This window comes from Babylonia areolata, chromosome 9, assembly GCF_041734735.1.
Source record: "Babylonia areolata isolate BAREFJ2019XMU chromosome 9, ASM4173473v1, whole genome shotgun sequence".
Lineage (NCBI taxonomy): Eukaryota > Metazoa > Mollusca > Gastropoda > Neogastropoda > Buccinidae > Babylonia > Babylonia areolata.
Genome location: NC_134884.1, coordinates 42,894,029 through 42,914,028, shown reverse-complemented (window position 1 = coordinate 42,914,028; position 20,000 = coordinate 42,894,029). Strand labels below are relative to the sequence as shown.

The 20,000-nt window shown below is 43.4% G+C and overlaps 1 protein-coding gene across 2 annotated transcripts in view; it reads left to right on the top strand.

Moving 5' to 3' along the window:
- LOC143285883 (uncharacterized) overlaps positions 1–20,000 on the top strand; it is a 40,762-nt gene that overhangs the window by 3,781 nt on the left and 16,981 nt on the right. The window contains exon 1 of one of the 2 annotated variants that reach the window (XM_076593326.1): positions 14,246–14,670. The exons of the other annotated variant lie outside the window; for it this stretch is intronic. The gene's annotated coding sequence lies outside the window, so the exon portion shown is untranslated. Of the gene's footprint in view, positions 1–14,245; positions 14,671–20,000 lie in introns of those variants that run through there. 2 annotated transcript variants of the gene reach the window in all.

The following is a 20,000-nucleotide window of genomic DNA, read 5'->3' as shown; positions in this document are numbered from 1 at the left end:
CACTCTCTCTCATCCCCTGCCTCACTCTCTCTCTCTCTCTCTCATCCCCTGTCTCTCTCTCTCTCTCTCATCCCCTGCCTCACTCTCTCTCACTCTCTCATCCCCTGTCTCTCTCACTCTCTCTCATCCCCTGCCTCACTCTCTCTCACTCTCTCTCATCCCCTGCCTCTCTCTCTCTCTCTCTCTCTCATCCCCTGCCTCTCTCTCTCTCTCTCTCATATCCCCTGTCTCACTCTCTCTCCTTTTTCCTATCACTCTCCTCCCCCTCTTCTTCTCTCAACCCCCCTCCTCCCCCACCCCCACCAATACTATTTCTCTCTCTCTCTCTCTCTCTCTCTGTTTCTCTCCCACCTTTCTCGACGTTAGGCCTTCTCTCCTATAGGCCTAGTCCTCTTTCTTCTTCTTCTTCTTCTTGTTTTTCACCCTTACCACCACGCCCACCTTCAACCCTTCCCCCCTCCACCTCCACCCCCACCCCGCCCCCGTCTCTTTAATCCGCTCTACCCCCTCCATTCCACCCCCACGTGCCCCCAACACCCCCACCCTTCTGTCCACTCCTCCACCCTGTTATCCACGCACACTACGTCAACAGCTGTTGGAAGTAAAGGGAAAAAAAGGTGTGGGTTTTTTTTTAAATAAGTATTTAAAAAAAACTAAAATAAAAAGGTTTTTTTTTAAGTTACTAAAAAAAAAAAAAAAAAAAAAAAAAACCACCAACAACAACAAACAACATCCTGAACTCGATATCGAGTCCATCAATATCAGACACAGTCTGTCGGAGGGGGTAGGAGGGTGACCGAATGGTTAAGCCAGACACTGATCAACCGAAATAAGTGTTCGTGAAGGTCTGGGCGGGTTCGAATCCTGGCCTCGCCTTTTCTCCCTACTTTGACTGGAAAAAAAAAAACGGCAAAAATTTGAGCGTCTAGTCATTCGGATGAGACGATGAAGTGAGGTCCCGTGTGTGGCGCGAACTTTAACTCACTCAGTACGGCCAGTCCTCTCTTCTCCTCTACACAGACCCCTCGGATGTTCAGTGGGTGTCTCAATGACCCAACCTTTAGCTTCCGTCGTCAGAATTGTAGTATTCTTTGTTAACATTCACCTCTTCAGTATAAGAGCCTTCCGCTTGAAATATTTTGATGATGGTAATTGGGGTGAAACGCTGTTAACTCTCTCCATACGAACGGCGAAAGAGACGACGTTAACAGCGTTTCACCCCAATTACCATCATCAAAATATTGCAAGTGGAAGGCTCTTATACTGAAGAGGTGAATGTTGACAAAGAATACCACAATTCTGACGACGGAAGCTAAAGGTTGGGTCATTCAGACACCCACTGGACATCCGAGGGGTCTGTATAGAAGAGAAGAGAGGACTGGCCGTACTGAGTGAGTTAACGTCGTCTCTTTCGCCGTTCGTATGGAGAGAGTTAAGGCAGTGAAAAAGAAGCCATGACAACGTAAGTATGCTGTCCTTTGGCAAAATCCTGTCCTGAAGAGGAAATGGACACTGGTACAGTGGCAGTTACACAAGTATTATACGATGCATGCACTCAAGGCCTGACAAAAAAAATCCTGAAGAAGAAATCGACACTGATAGTTACGCAAATATGATACATTTATCATCATCATTATTATTATATTATGATTATTATCATCGCTATTATTATTATGAGCATTTACGCCTAATCTTGAAAATAACCCCTAGGCGTTTACAAATAGAACACATATGTAAATATCAAAAAAGAAAAGAAAAATTGAACACAAGATACCAAACATCATGAAAATCATTCACCCCCGCCACCCACCCCCACCCCCAGCCCCGAACCACACACCCATACCCACAATACACACAATACACACAATACCCACAATACACACAATACCCACAATACCCACAATACACACAATACCCACAATACCCACAATACACACAATACACACAATAAAAACAATACACACAATACCCACAATACCCACAATACCCACAATACACACAATACACACAATACCCACAATACACACAATACCCACAATACACACAATACACACAATACACACAATACACACAATACACACAATACACACAATACACACAATAAAAACAATACACACAATACCCACAATACCCACAATACCCACAATACCCACAATACACACAATACACACAATACACACAATACACACAATAAAAACAATACACACAATACCCACAATACCCACAATACACACAATACACACAATACACACAATACCCACAATACCCACAATACCCACAATACACACAATACACACAATACACACAATACACACAATACACACAATACACACAATACACACAATACCCACAATACACACAATACACACAATACCCACAATACACACAATACCCACAATAAAAACAATACACACAATACACACAATACACACAATAAAAACAATACACACAATACACACAATACACACAATACACACAATAAAAACAATACACACAATACACACAATACACACAATAAAAACAATACACACAATACCCACAATAAAAACAATACACACAATACACACAATACACACAATACACACAATACACACAATACACACAATAAAAACAATACACACAATACACACAATACACACAATACACACAATACACACAATACCCACAATAAAAACAATACACACAATACACACAATACACACAATACACACAATACACACAATACACACAATACCCATAATACACACAATACCCACAATACACACAAGCACACGCGCGCGCGCACACACAAGTCATAGCACACAATCGTAGATAGTGCACAATCAAAAATACTACCAACAAATTGTGAAACTCTCTAAACTCACTGTCATAAATATAATAGTCATTTTAGTTCATACTGGAAAGGGATGAGCTGTTGAGAATTAATCAGGAGGGGAAAAGGTGGGTCTTCAGACTGGATGTGAAAGATTGCAGCGAAGATGAGTGACGGAGAGGCTGAGGAAGTTGATTCCACAGAAAGGGGGCTTGGACTGAAAAACTGCGTTTGCCATATGTTTTGGTTCGAGCAGGGGGAGGGGGGGGGGGATCCTAAGCATACGGGTGTCAGAAGAGCGGTGTTGGCGTGAGGGTATGTAAGGAACCATCACAACGCCGACTGTCCTAAAACCCTCTTGGCCGAGAGAGTGGGGATATAACTTGGGCAAGACACTCTCCACTGTAATCAAATTCTAGCCCAGATAGTCGGAACAGCAGTTGCCTCCTCTGCTGTTCTGATGGGCATAGGCGGACACGACTGACTATCATATATATATGTAAGGATGAATGAGATCAGAAAGATACTGTGGACCAGAAGCCTCAATGGACTGACCATCAAGTTGGCTTCTGCTGCTGGTCAGGCATCTGCCTTGCCGATGTGATGTGGAAGAGTATAATTATGGATGTTTGGTGTTTTTTTTCCGAACGCAGTGAAGCCTCCTTGAGAAACTGAATCTGAAAACCGTGGAGAGTCGTGAAGAATGGTTGGCAGCTGCAACTGATAACACAGTCCAGCTGGCTGGCTTCACGGCACGTGCGACACGTACAACATGTTTGTCCAGTGACACAGAGAACAGTGTGCAGTGGAATTATTGGCTGGTTTGTTGTTGTTGTTGTTGTTGTTATTATTATTATTATTATTTTGTGTGTGGTTGTTGTTGTCCCTTGCATTGAAGGTTTTTATTTTCTCTTGTTGAAACATCATCATCATCATCATCATCGTCATCATCATCATCGTCGTCATCATCATCATCGTCGTCGTCATCATCATCATCATCAGATGCACACACACACACACACACACACACACACATATATATATATATATATATATATATATATATATGGCCAGAGTGGTATATATAAGGGTATGGTGCAAGGGAACTAACTGAATAATAATTGTTTACTGAAGGATAGGACAGACAAGAATCCCCCCGCACAGGCCTTGATAAAATACTGGCAAACTAAGTGACCAGATAGTCAGTGAGAAACATCATGGCTTGACCATTAAGTGGTGAATGAACTTACACAAGTAATCTGTGGCATCAAAGCCAAATATCAACATAGCTAAGCTTGTGCTCAACATTTAAATCTCTTCCGCCGAAGCAGGATAAGGAACCAAACCTTCATCAGTTTCAGCAGATGAGAAAGAACGCGTCATATGCACTCACTAGAACATTCTCAAACAAACTTTCAGTGTCCAGAGACCTCACTGACTGTGACGTGAAGAAGAATCAAATGGAACACTGCTCCAGGCATATGACGACATGGCGATTTTCTCGATCAATCATAGCCGAGCTGTGACTACATGTCAAAGCAATAACTGAACAAAGCAACATCAACATACTCATATGAACACACGCACTGTGTCAAAGAATACGATTTACAAATCATTAGCACATTCTAAATTGGGTACTTACAGTGATACGTAGCCAGATGTCAGCCTTTGGGGCAACGCACACACACACACACACTACTTGCGACACGGCAGGAGAGAGAGAGAGAGAGAGAGGCACTGGTCAGATGACTGACCAGGTAGAAAGTGACCAGATGATCACCCACTCTGCCAATTTATGCAAGTTAAGCGGACTGCAAAGACAATCGCGTGTGCTGTGAAGCAGACTGGCTCAAATCAGGCTAAATCTGATAAGAACTGTGTTTCTTACAAGGTGTTCAGTAATAGATTTCTAAATGATTCCTGAACCGATTTACGTTGGATAGGACGCAAAAGAAAGAGCTCAACACCTACTTTCTAATGAGTATAAAATGGAGTGTTGATTATTCAAGATGAATTTATAATCTTAATTTAAGTCACCTGAAAAGGGTCAGTTTTAGCGAGCTCATCGCGGAAAATTACAAACTGCGTTAAATCAGTTTAACGTAAGCAAACACCAACTGAACAGAACAAAAGATGGAATTGCAATGATTCTGTCAGTATATAATACTTGTAGTTTACTGATCCGACAAAAGAGAAAGTAATTAAATACGGTGGAGCAGATTCCAGCTCAGCCAATAGCGTACAGCGAACTGGTTGTGAGTTGTGTGGCAAGAAGCACAAAATGATGCAGGCATAGCGTCAGTTGAAATCTTTACACTGACGAATGATTAAGCTGAAATCAAGCATGCTTCTGACTGATTAAAGCGTGTATGCAAGCACAACAAATATAACATTGCAGTGAACGATACAGAGACTTGATTTAATAGATGTTTAGAGAATAGGTTTAGAATGGGATTTGCATTTAAACCGGGAATGGCGTCACACATTCTGCTTGAGTCATTGAAGACCGGGGGTTAGTTGTGAAAAAAGCGTCTGCTATAGCTGGTGTGGTAAACTGTCAGTGAAGCCAGCCTAGCGATTGGCTACATCTATCTATCTATCTATCTATCTATATATAGATATCTATATTTCTGTTTAATAATTACGATGTAATAATTAATTGCAATGTTTTTAAAAGCGAATATGTGAAATGCTTTTATTTGAGAACATATGTTTATTACTCTTGTTTGATCAAGTTATCCGCGTGTGTGGGGTGGGGTGGGGGGTGGGTGCGGTGCGGGTGTGTGCTGATTATCTGGTTGTGGTTTTCCGCAATTCATCTTTATTCTTATCTTATCTGTCTATTATAATCAATGTGCAGTATAGTAGGCTATGTTTATAATTATATTCAAATAATGTTTCTTAATTCTTTCTGTTTTTACATTAAGAATACTAGTTATTACCTGCAGTGTGTGGATGTATGTATGAAACGATGTATGTGATATTTTTTACATTTGTATCTTCGTAATATTTGTTGGGGCTGTTGTTGGCTTTTACAGTTATGGTCCCCATGTTGTTTACTTGTCTATGTTGTGATAATGCACCTGACCAAATTTCTCCAGTTGGAGATAATAAAGTTATTCTTATCTTATCTTATCTTATCTTATCTTATCTTATATCAACAATGCATTGTATTAAAACGGGGTTGACAGACCTCTCTCTCTACCTCACACACACACACACTCACACGATAGAGAGAGAGAGTGTGTGTGTGTGTGTGTTCGAGTCGATGAAATGCATGACTTTGTCTTTTGTAAAGTGGCTGGAGCGCATAATCTGGACTGGTGCTGTGGAAATGTCCATATAATCATCATGCAGTTAATCTCTCTCTCTCTCTCTCTCTCTCTCTCTCTCTCTCTCTCTCTCTCTCAGCTCCCTCTCTCTCGCTCTCTCTCCCTCTCTCTCTCAGCTCTCTCTCTCATTCTCTCTCCCTCTCTCTCTCTCCCTCTCTCTCTCAGCTCTCTCTCAGCTCTCCCTCTCTCTCTCTCTCTCTCTCTCAGCTCTCTCTCTCTCTCTCTCTCTCTCTCTCAGCTCTCCCTCTCTCTATCTCTCTCTCAGCTCTCTCTCTCTCTCTCTCAGCTCTCTCTCTCTCTCTATCTCTCTCTCTCAGCTCTCCCTCTCTCTCTCTCTCTCTCTCAGCTCTCTCTATCTCTCTCTCAGCTCTCCCTCTCTCTCTATCTCTCTCTCTCAGCTCTATCTCTCTCTCTCAGCTCTCTCTCTCTCTCTATCTCTCTCTCTCAGCTCTCCCTCTCTCTCTATCTCTCTCTCCCTCTCTCTCTCTCTCTCTCTCTCAGCTCTCCCTCTCTCTCTATCTCTCTCTCTCAGCTCTCCCTATCTCTATCTCTCTCTCTCTCAGCTCTCTCTCTCTCTATCTCTCTCTCTCAGCTCTCCCTCTCTCTCTATCTCTCTCTCTCTCCCTCTCTCTCTATCTCTCTCTCTCAGCTCTCTCTCTCTATCTCTCTCTCTCTCAGCTCTCTCTCTCTCTATCTCTCTCTCTCTCAGCTCTCCCTCTCTCTATCTCTCTCTCTCTCAGCTCTCTCTCTCTCTATCTCTCTCTCTCTCAGCTCTCCCTCTCTCTCTATCTCTCTCTCTCAGCTCTGTCTCTCTCTCTATCTCTCTCTCTCAGCTCTCCCTCTCTCTATCTCTCTCTCTCTCAGCTCTCTCTCTCTCTATATCTCTCTCTCTCAGCTCTCCCTCTCTCTCTATCTCTCTCTCTCAGCTCTTCTCTATCTCTCTCTCTCAGCTCTCTCTCTATCTCTCTCTCTCAGCTCTCCCTCTCTCTCTATCTCTCTCTCTCCCTCTCTCTCTATCTCTCTCTCTCTCAGCTCTCCCTCTCTCTCTCTCTCTCTCTCAGCTCTCTCCTCTCTATCTCTCTCTCTCTCAGCTCTCTCTCTCTCTATCTCTCTCTCTCAGCTCTCCTCTCTCTCTATCTCTCTCTCTCAGCTCTCCCTCTCTCTCTATCTCTCTCTCTCAGCTCTGTCTCTCTCTCTATCTCTCTCTCTCAGCTCTCCCTCTCTCTCTATCTCTCTCTCTCAGCTCTCTCTCTCATTCTCTCTCCCTCTCTCTCTCTCTCTGTCAGCTCTCTCTCAGCTCTCCCTCTCTCTATCTCTCTCTCTCAGCTCTCTCTCTCTCTCTCTCTCTCTCATTCTGTCTCTCTCTACACTCTCTCTCTCTCTCTATCTGTGTGTGTGTGTGTGTGTGTGTGTGTGTGTGTGTGTGTGTCCCCCCGTCTCTCTCTCTCTCTCTCTGATGCGAAGAGTGCCAGTCATTGCAACAGGTGGTTGGTTATCGCCGTAACAAAAGCACATGTGGCCACGCACCCTTTTTGATTTCACATTAAAAAAAACTTCAGTTTGATACCCGATATAAGCTCCTGCGAAAGAAAAAAAAAAAGATTTAGGATGAGCCATGCATTGTATACAAAACATTTTACACCTCATTAGCACGTAAACTGAAGTTATGTTCGACAAAAATCTACGACTAGACTGCATAGGCGAACGACAAGGTTTATTTAGCTTTAGGTATTTTTTTCAGGTGTTCACAAATTCCGTAGACGAAGGCAAATTCTTTACAATACAATACAATACAATACAATACAATACAATACAACTTACTTACTTACTTACTTACTTACTTACTTACTTACTGACTGACTGACTGACTGACTGACTGACTTGCTTGCTTGCTTGCTTGCTTACTTGCTTATTGACTTACTTATTGACTTACTAGCTTATTGACTTACTTACTTATTGACTTACTTGCTTATTGACTGACTGACTGACTGACTGACTGACTTACTTACTCATTGGCTTACTTATTGACTTACTTACTTATTGACTTACTTATTGATTTACTTACTTACTCATTGACTTACTTGCTTATTGACTTACTTACTTATTGACTTACTTACTTATTGACTTACTTACTTGCTTACTTGCTTATTGACTTACTTATTGACTTACTAGCTTATTGACTTACTTACTTATTGACTTACTTGCTTATTGACTGACTGACTGACTGACTTACTTACTCATTGGCTTACTTATTGACTTACTTATTGACTTACTTATTGATTTACTTACTTACTCATTGACTTATTTACTTGCTTACTCACTCACTTACTCATTGACTTACTTACTCATTGACTTACGTATTGACTTACTTACCCATTGACTTACTTACTTACTCATTGATTTACTTATTGACTTACTTACTTACTCTTGGGGCTGAGGCCTATATCATTCCGTTTCTGTTTCCGTTACTTACTTACTCATTGACATACGTATTGACTTACTTACTTACTTATTGACTTACTTACTTACTCACTCATTGACCTACTTATTTATTGCCCATTTCGCCTTCTGGCGTGTAGGCAGCAACGAAGAACCGCCAGTCTTGTTTGTTTGGGGACAGTTTCGAAATGGTTCCCCGGGTGTGCTTCAGGGTCTTGAATTCTCCTTCGACTGTTCTGTGCTAGGTGTTCTGTTGGCTTTCTTCATTCGAGGCTGTCTTCTGCCGTTCAGTGAAGGGCTGTACTGGTGACGTTAGCCTGTTCGCTTCGCTTGACGTGTCCACTCTGTTTGCATCGCCTTCTCATGGTGATGACGATCTCCATGTTCTCTTGATTGCACCGGGAGGGTTACTGTGTAACTAGTTGTTGAGTGGAGAAGGTAGTGGGCCAGAAGATTCGCGGGATTCTCTGGAGGTTTTTACATGTTGGAGGTTGAAAACTTCGTTCCATCACTTTTTGGTCATTCTTCAGCACAATACACTACAGTAGACTACAATGCAATGCAATACAATACAGTATAATGCAATACAATGCAATGCAATGCAATGCAATGCAAGTCATTCTTCAGCACAATACAGTACAGTAGACTACAATGCAATGCAATACAATACAATATAATGCAATACAATGCAATGCAATGCAAGTCATTCTTCAGCACAATACAGTACAGTAGACTACATTGCAGTACAATACAATACAATGCAATACAATACAATGCAATGCAATGCAATGCAATACAAGTCATTCTTCAGCACAATACAGTACAGTAGACTACAATGCAATACAATACAATACAATGCAATACAATACAATACATTGCAATGCAATGCAATACAAGTCATTCTTCAGCACAATACAGTACAGTAAACTACAATGCAATGCAATACAATACAATGCAATGCAATGCAATGCAATGCAATACAATGCAATACAATACAATGCAATGCAATGCAATACAAGTCATTCTTCAGCACAATACAGTACAGTAGACTACAATGCAATACAATACAATACAATACAATGCAATACAATGCAATGCAATGCAATACAGTACAACACAATACAATACAATACCATTTTGTTCCTTCAAATTGCTGTAGACTGGCTCGTATGTGTTGTAGATCTACACAAGATTTCATTCCTTAACTCTCTCCATACGAACGGCGAAAGAGACGACGTTAACAGCGTTTCACCCCAATTACCATCATCAAAATATTGCAAGCGGAAGGCTCTTATACTGAAGAGGTGAATGTTGACAAAGAATATCACAATTTTGACGACGGAAGCTAAAGGTTGGGTCATTCAGACACCCATTGGACATCCGATGGGTCTGTGTAGAGGAGAAGAGAGGGCTGGCCGTACTGAGTGAGTTAACCTTTCGAAGTGTTTCCAGACACTAATGACAATAATTAAACTATTAGTTTTGCTGTCTCTCCTTGTCAAAATGATCCTGACGTGTGATTTTTCTATCAATACTCGCTTTAAAACCAACAGAAATGTTATTAGATAGCCCAGTAGTGTGGGGATTTTTCATATCACAAATCCCACCTTGCGGAGAGCCAGATTACAGTCAAATGGGGTGACAGCTAAACTTTGACATTCCTCAGACACACCTTGTTCATGATGTAATCAACATTATGTTTGACCACATGGTTGCGAGAGGGGGAGGGGGTCTAAATATGAATGATGCCTCCATGTCACAGGCTTAATAGTGCAAGCCAACTGAAGAAAAGTGGATCTTCCTACGTGTAATGCGATAGAGCTGTAGGGAGATTTCTCTTCCGATCTCCCCCACCCCCACATACACGTGTACATGTCAAACAATGAATATCTCTGCACCTTTGAAAAGACATTCAACCAGGCGTTCAACAGCGTGAGCCAAATGAAGACACGCGGATATTCCACGTTTTATTTTCTGCAGCAAAGCCGATAGGAAAACAAATAAAACTGCACGCAGGAAAAAATACCCCAAAAAAAAAAATGGGTGGCGCTGTAGTATAGCGACGCGCTCTCCTTGGGGAGAGCAGCTCGAATTTCACACAGAGAAATCTGTTGTGATAAAAAGAATTACAAAATACAAATAGTTTTCCTCTGCGCGCCAGCTGACTGTGCGTGTTTTGAGTGCTTGGTTGGTGCCGTGTCTTGGGCAAGTCCGTTCTGGCGAAGTCCATTCCTCTCCAGATGGGATTTTGTACTGTGTGGCGCTCCAATGACTCTTCACAGAGAAGCACAGAGAAAAAGAAGAAGACGAAGAATAAGTAGAAGAGGAGGAAGAGGAGAAGGAAGAGGAGGAGGGGGAGACGAGGAGGAGGAGGAGGAAGACGAGGAGGAGGACGAGGAGGAGAAGGAAGAGGAGGAGGGGGAGACGAGGAGGAGGAGGAGAGGGGAGGGGGGGGATGAAGACGAGAAGGAGGAGGAGGAGAAGGAAGACGAGGAGGAGGACGAGGAGGAGAAGGAAGGGGGGGGGGGAGAAGACGACGAAGATCAAGATCAAGAACACTGGAGAGAAGACACCAGACTACCATCTACCGCCTTCGCACAGGACACTGCGGCCTCCAAGCACACCTGAAGAGGATTGGAGTGGCAGCCACATCCCTATGTGATTGCGGCCAGGCTGACCAGACCCCATCCCATATTCTCCAAGACTGCCCCCTGTATGAGAAGATGCGGCAGCAGTCCTGGCCTGGGGGTGCTGACCTCAACACCAAGCTCTGGGGGACGGCAGCCGATCTTCACCGGACGTCCGAGTTTGTGGCATCCCTCGGACTTCGACCCTGACTGCGTAGCTGTCGAACGCAAAGAAGAAGAAGAAGAAGATCAAGAAGAAGGAGGAGGAGGAGAAGAAGAAGCAGAAGAAAAAAAAATAACAAGATAAACTCAGCACGTTTTGCACGAAAAAAAAGAAGAAGAGGTCGGTGCCGTGAACCTTGACCTGTGAATATCCCGTTAAAATTACAACAACAACAACAACAACAAAGAAAAAAAAGAAGAAGAAGAGAAAAGAAAGAAAAAAGATTCATGGCATGTGACTGACCAAAGAGGAATCATGGCCCCTGAAATTAAGCACTCTGATAAAGTCATGGGCAAAGAGGCGTATCGGTCCTCAGCAGCCAAAACCAACACCTCACAACTCTTTAACGCACCTGTCTACCCTCTAGGCAACAATGTCAGACCGCGGCAGAGAGCAAACAACCCCAACACCACCTTAACTGGCTTCAGTCTGGAATAACATGACCATTGAAGGCAGTTGCCAACAGGCAGTTAAACTTTAATCCGGTCCATATCTCATTCGCAAGCACACTCGCACGCCATTTCTTCTTCTTCTTCTTCTTCTTCTTCGTCGTCGTCGTCGTCGTTGTCGTCGTCGTTCATGGGCTGCAACTCCCACGTTCACTCGTATGTACACGAGTGGGCTTTTACGTGTATGACCGTTTTTACCCCGCCATGTAGGCAGCCATACTCTGTTTTCGGGGGGGGGGGGGTGCATGCTGGGTGTGTTCTTGTTTCCATAACCCACCGAACGCTGATATGGATTACAGGATCTTTAACATGCTATATTTGATCTTCCGCTTGCGTATACACACGAAGGGGGTTCAGGTACTAGCAGGTTTGCACATATGTTGACTTGGGAGATCGGAAAAAATCTCCACCCTTTTCCCAACAGGCGCCGTTACCAATATTCGAATCCGGGACCCTCAGATTAAACCCCTCCCATCCACCACACACACACACACACACACAGCCCCCCCCCCCCCCCCCCCACCCACCCACTCCGCCCGCCCCCCCCCCTCCCCCCCAGCACCCCCGACCCCCAACAAAAATCTGTACTGCTTATACAAATGGAGTGTGCCTTCCGTTCAATACAAGCTGTCGGTGTGCAGAAGCCAAATTTCGCGAGTTATTATAGAGTCATTTTCAACTACAAAGAAGGCTAGTTGCTAAACCGCAGTCATTATAATAAACCATTCGCCTCGCTGGACAGTGTGTGTGTGTGGACAGAGCGACGTGTCCTTAGTGCTACGTGTCAGTCGTGCTACGTACCATTATCACCACGTTCAATAGCGCTCCGTAGCAATAGTGCTATAGTTACATGACTACTTCATTCATTAGCGCTATGTGCCAATAGTGCTATAGTAACATGACTACTTCATCCGTTAGCGCTCTGTGCCAATAGTGCTATAGTTACATGACTACTTCATTCATTAGCGCTATGTGCCAATAGTGCTATAGTAACATGACTACTTCATTCATCAGCGCTATGTGCCAATAGTGCTATAGTTACATTACTACTTCGTTCATTACCGCTATGTGCCAATAGTGCTATAGTTACATTACTACTTCATTCATTACTGCTATGTGCCAATAGTGCTACAGTTACATTACTACTTTGTCCATTACCGCTATGTGCTAATTGTTCTTCAGTTACATTACTACTTCGTTCATTAGCGCTATGTGCCAATAGTGCTATAGTAACATGACTACTTCGTTCATTACCGCTATGTGCCAGTTGTTCTACAGTTACATTACTACTTCATTCATTACCGCTATGTGCCAATTGTTCTACAGTTACATTACTACTTCGTCCATTACCGCTATGTGCCAATAGTGCTATAGTTACATGACTACTTCATTCATTACCGCTATGTGCCAATAGTGCTATAGTTACATTACTACTTCGTCCATTAGCGCTATGTGCCAATAGTGCTATAGTTACATTACTACTTCGTCCATTACCGCCATGTGCCAATAGTGCTATAGTTACATGACTACTTCGTTCCTTACCGCTATGTGCCAATAGTGCTATAGTTACATTACTACTTCGTCCATTACCGCTATGTGCCAATAGTGCTATAGTTACATGACTACTTCGTTCCTTACCGCTATGTGCCAATAGTGCTATAGTTACATGACTTCTTCGTTCATTACCGCTATGTGCCAATAGTGCTATAGTTACATGACTACTTCATTCATTACTGCTATGTGCCAATAGTGCTATAGTTACATGACTACTTCGTTCATTACCGCTATGTGCCAATAGTGCTATAGTTACATGACTACTTCATTCATTACCGCTATGTGCCAATAGTGCTACAGTTACATTACTACTTCGTTCATTACCGCTATGTGCCAATAGTACTATTGTTATTACCTGCAGTGTGTGGATGTATGTATGAAACGATGTATGTGATATTTTTTACATTTGTATCTTCGTAATATTTGTAGGGGCTGTTGTTGGCTTTTACAGTTATGGTCCCCATGTTGTTTACTTGTCTATGTTGTGATAATGCACCTGACCAAATTTCTCCAGTTGGAGATAATAAAGTTATTCTTATCTTATCTTATCTTATCTTATCTTATCTTATCTTACTTGACTACTTCGTTCATTAGCGCTAAGTGCCAATGGTTCTATATTACTACCAGGTTTATTTGCGCTACGTGGCAATATTGCTATGTGCCATTCCTACTTCGTTCATTAGCGCTACGTGCTAAAAAAAAAATAATAATAAAAAATAAAAAAAAATGGTGCAACGTGCCATTACCACTATACGTTCATTAGAGCGACGTGCTAATTACCACCACGTTCAAAAAAAAAGCGCATCGTGTCAACGGAACGAACGAACAACTGTTCGAAAAGTTGCTTCCAGTCATAACAGACACAGAAAGTCTCGTTGTAAGAACAGCGTCAACGTCCCAGGTGTAGCCTCGCTTTCACTGGCCTGGGCTTTGCCGCGTGGTGGTACAAACATATGGACATCCCTCCTGAACTACCATGTCTCGCGAGAATCTCGCCTACCTAGCGTGAACGGATCGGGCCTTGCAGAAGAGACGTCACTACATTCGTTTTTTATTTTTATTATAAAACAGTCAGCGACTGAGGCGAGAGCTTGCTTTTTCTGGTTTGAGGTCAACGCTGCTGTTGTTGGTTCTTTTGTGGGTCTTTTTTTTCCCCCCGGTTTCAAAGATAGTTCTTACGGGCGAACATTCGGGTACATCGTGTGAATGACTGTGTGTGTACCCCTGACTTAATGTGAGTATCCGATTTTATTAAGAGTGAATCTTGATTCGTGTGTTCTTATTGAAATTCAGAGCTTGTGCAATGAACGTTAGGATGGGGTGGGGTGGGGGGACGGGTTGGGGGTGAGGGAGGGTGTAATGAAGGGGGTGGGGAGGGCGGGGGAGTGGAGGCAGAGAGACAATGGGGAGGGTGGTTCTTGGGAAGTGGTGGGGTAGGAGTGGTGGCAGTGTGTGGGGGGGGGGGGGGGACATAGAAGAGTTTGTGGTTTATTCAGTTTAAGGTGATTTTTTTTCTCTCCACATGTCAAACAGTGAATAGCTGCACCTTTGGAAAGACAATAAACAAGTCTAGAGTCTTAATGATCCTTTAACCTAAGTGCCAGTGAAATCAACGAAAAGATCCTATAATCATTGTTGTGTTTCTTCTTCGTCTCACCCGAACAGCATTCTTCCCCTTGTTTTCTCGTCTTTCTCTTGCTTCACGTTTGATAACAATGGAACATGTGTGTGTGTGTGTGTGTGTGTGTGTGTGTGTGTGTGCGTTTGCTTGATATTTTAGTTTCGGAAATTTTAAACTTGGGTCTGGTCTATTATGTTGTGATGTAGAGAGTAATTCCATGTACCATGTTTTGTCTTTAACCATAAGTCTTAGATGCTGATTATGTTTGTTTTTAGATTGTGCTTATTTTTATATTTTTTTCAAACTGTAAGTCTGACATTATACTGACTGTGCTTATTTTTCTTATTTTTCATAATGTATTACTAATTTATTCTTAATTTGTTTAGAAAATGCTACATGTATATGTGTGTGGCTACGACTGTGCATATTTTATTTTTCATTGTGTATTATTGATTTATTCTTCTTCATCTTAAGCTTAGATAATGTTGTGTGAGTGTGTGTGTGTGTGTGTGTGTGTGTGTTCTTTAATACTGCAGTGTTATTACTGTTGTTAGTTTTTAGGTATTGAGTGTTGTATTTTAATCCCAGGGTGTGCCTAGTTTTTAGTATAGGACAAAGAGTCTTCATTTATTCATTCATTTATGATTATTATTATTGGTAGTAGTAGTGGTGGTGGTGATTGTGGTGGTAGTAGCAGTGGCCGCGGTTGTATCATTGTGGTTATCATTATTATTGTTATTATCATCATCATTATTAGTATTACTATTATTGATATTGTTATTGTTGTTGCCATTATTTATGTATTTGATTATTGGATTATTCATGTATGTTATAAACTCTCCTTGATTTGGGGGGCTTATTTATTGTTGTAACCTACCTGTTTATATTTGAAGGTCGTTTTACATGTTTTTAGTCATTTTTTATAACGAGTGTGAAATGGAGACTGATGGCGGATGTATGGATATTTGATGCAGCTGAGATTGTGTGCTTCTGAGCGAACGCAAATCAGCTGAATGGCTTATGCATGTCTATATTTGTACTTCATAGAATTTAACTGTGTGCCACCACACCAAGCACCTCCATTTAAGTACAATAAATTATCTTGTGATCTTGTGATCGCTCCGGTCGTCTGTCTAATCGGCAAAGATAAAATTATGGTCAGGCGCGCCCTACTTCGCTCTCTCTCTCTCTCTCTCTCTCTCTCTCTCTCTCTCTCTCTTATGCTTTATTATGCTTTTATTTAGTATTGTGTAGTGTATTTATGTTTATTTATGCTTTTTTTTTTATCTGGTATTGTGTAGTGTAGACCCTATTCAGGGCGGGGACTGGATGTAAAAAAAAAAAAAAAAAAAGCACCCCAGTGCTTATCTATTATTCTCGAAATAAAGACTTTTGTCTTGTCTTGTCTTGTCTTGTCTCTCTCTCTGTGTTGTATGGGGAGACAGGGAGATATCCTCTATTCATTAAAACTACAGTGAAATGTATTTAAGTACTGGCTCAAGTTAACAAGAATGCCTATAACTAGAATCAGCAGACAGTTTCAGTTTCAGTTTCAGTAGCTCAAGGAGGCGTCACTGCGTTCGGACAAATCCATATACGCTACACCACATCTGTCAAGCAGATGCCTGACCAGCAGCGTAACCCAACGCGCTTAGTCAGGCCTTGAGGGGGGAAAAAAAGGTGAATAAATAATAGATAAGCTTACACAAATAAATAAATAAATAATAATTATAATGTAAAAAAAAAGGTGAATAAATAATAGATAAGCTTACACAAATAAATAAATAAATAAATAAAATAAATAAATAAAAACAGACAAACCTATGAAACGCTTCATTTACAAAACGAACTAGTCATCAATTTCTGGTGTTGTATGGTTATGCATATCAATCAATCAATCTATCAATCAATCAACCTATCAAGCAATCTATTACTCAATCAATCATGATGTTGGATATGAAATTGACTTTTTATCAGTTTTTAAACACTGGTTGGTTTCGTGCTACAAACAAAACTGGCATTCGGAAATCGAACAGACTGAAAAGTACAGCTGGTACTATATGTTTAAAGATACGTTTAGCGCTGAAAAAAGACTTATCATATATTACCACCAAGAAATTCGGCGATTCTATTGCTCGATTCCAACTTAAAAGTGTGCAGACTGAGGAGCCACAGAGTGTGGTGTCAGGCCAAGTCTGAGGCTATCAGTGTGGTGTGGTGTCAGGCCAAGTCTGAGGCTATCAGTGTGGTGTCAGGCCAAGTCTGAGGCTGTCAGTGTGGTGTCATGCCAAGTCTGAGGCTGTCAGTGTGGTGTCAGGCCAAGTCTGAGGCTATCAGTGTGGTGTCATGCCAAGTCTGAGGCTGTCAGTGTGGTGTCAGGCCAAGTCTGAGGCTATCAGTGTGGTGTCAGGCCAAGTCTGAGGCTGTCAGTGTGGTGTCATGCCAAGTCTGAGGCTATCAGTGTGGTGTCAGGCCAAGTCTGAGGCTGTCAGTGTGGTGTCAGGCCAAGTCTGAGGCTATCAGTGTGGTGTCAGGCCAAGTCTGAGGCTATCAGTGTGGTGTCAGGCCAAGTCTGAGGCTATCAGTGTGGTGTCAGGCCAAGTCTGAGGCTATCAGTGTGGTGTGGTGTCAGGCCAAGTCTGAGGCTGTCAGTGTGGTGTCAGACCAAGTCTGAGGCTGTCAGTGTGGTGTCAGGCCAAGTCTGAGGCTGTCAGTGTGGTGTCAGGCCAAGTCTGAGGCTATCAGTGTGGTGTCAGGCCAAGTCTGAGGCTATCAGTGTGGTGTCAGACCAAGTCTGAGGCTGTCAGTGTGGTGTCAGGCCAGGTCTGAGGCTGTCAGTGTGGTGTCAGGCCAAGTCTGAGGCTGTCAGTGTGGTGTCAGGCCAAGTCTGAGGCTATCAGTGTGGTGTCAGGCCAAGTCTGAGGCTATCAGTGTGGTGTCAGGCCAAGTCTGAGGCTATCAGTGTGGTGTCAGGCCAAGTCTGAGGCTGTCAGTGTGGTGTCAGGCCAAGTCTGAGGCTGTCAGTGTGGTGTCAGGCCAAGTCTGAGGCTATCAGTGTGGTGTCAGGCCAAGTCTGAGGCTGTCAGTGTGGTGTCAGGCCAAGTCTGAGGCTGTCAGTGTGGTGTCAGGCCAAGTCTGAGGATGTCAGTGTGGTGTCATGCCAAGTCTGAGGCTATCAGTGACTGCCTGATGTGCGTGTGCGCTTTTGAGAAAGAAGATAAAATTCACGTTTTGTTCCATTGTCCTGCATACACACACATCAGAAACAGATATACATTCACTGATGAATTAAGCCCTGTGAATGACTTAACTCGCATGCAACACGTGATCAAAAGCGGGAATGAATTCACGGTAACAGCTTTCTCTAAGTTTCTTACTGTAGCACTTTACTGTAGACAGAAAACACTGGAAAGTATGCAGACAGTAGAGAAAAAAAAAGTGAACTGTGCACAGATATACATAGACATATCCATAGAATATGCTAATGAGTAAATAGATACATTAGTGAATAAAACGTAAATGGTTTATGACCATGGATGGTCCTTGTGATCTTTTTCTCTTTCCTTTGTATTGTATACAGTTGTTGCGGTGAATCGTGGTTCATTGTATTTACTTATTTATTTTTTGTAAGCCCCCACCCCACCCCCACCCCCACCCCCTTTGTCAAAATAGCTGTAAATGCCTTTGACAATAAATCATCACGTCTGTCTCTGTCTCTGTCTCTGTCTCTGTCTCTCTCTGTCTCTCTCTCTCTGTCTCTCTCTCTCTCTCTCTCTCTCTCTCTCTCTCTCTCTCTTGTTGTTGTTGTTGCTCACTTGATACGTCACTGAGGAAGAAAGACGAAGGACTTATTTAACAGAAACTGTGTTGTGTGTGCATTTTCACACAGGCGTTGTTTAAGAAACGGTTAGGTGGTGGTGATGGTGGTGGTGTGGGGTTTAGGTGGTGGTGATGGTGGTGGTGTGGGGGTTAGGTGGTGGTGATGGTGGTGGTGATGGTGGTGGTGTGGTGATGGTGGTGGTGATGGTGGTGGTGTGGGAGTTAGGTGGTGGTGATGGTGGTAGTGGTGATGGTGGTGGTGGTGATGGTGGTGGTGTGGGGGTTAGGTGGTGTGATGGTGGTGGTGTGGGGTTAGGTGGTGGTGATGGTGGTGTGGTGAGTTGGTGGTGGTGTGGGGTTAGGTGGTGGTGATGGTGGTGTGGGATGGTGGTGGTGTGGGGGTTAGGTGGTGGTGATGGTGGTGGTGGTGATGGTGGTGGTGTGGGGTTAGGTGGTGGTGATGTGTGGTGGTGGGATGGTGGTGGTGTGGGGTTAGGTGGTGGTGATGGTGGTGGTGGTGGGGTGGTAGGTGGTGGTGTGGTGGTGGTGATGGTGGTGGTGTGGGAGTTAGGTGGTGGTGATGGTGGTGGTGTGGGGGTTGGTGGTGGTGATGGTGGTGGTGGGGGTTAGGTGGTGGTGTGGTGGTGTGTGGGGGTTAGGTGGTGGTGATGGTGGTGGTGTGGGGGTTAGGTGGTGGTGATGGTGGTGGTGTGGGGGTTAGGTGGTGGTGATGGTGGTGGTGATGGTGGTGTGGTGGTGGTGGTGTGGGGATTAGGTGGTGGTGATGGTGGTGGTGATGGTGGTGGTGGTGATGGTGGTGGTGGTGATGGTGGTGGTGTGGGGGTTAGGTGGTGGTGATGGTGGTGGTGATGGTGGTGGTGGTGATGGTGGTGGTGTGGGAGTTAGGTGGTGGTGATGGTGGTGGTGTGGGGGTTAGGTGGTGGTGATGGTGGTGGTGATGGTGGTGGTGGTGATGGTGGTGGTGTGGGGGTTAGGTGGTGGTGATGGTGGTGGTGATGGTGGTGGTGATGGTGGTGGTGTTGGGATTAGGTGGTGGTGATGGTGGTGGTGTGGGGATTAGGTGGTGGTGATGGTGGTGGTGTGGGGATTAGGTGGTGGTGATG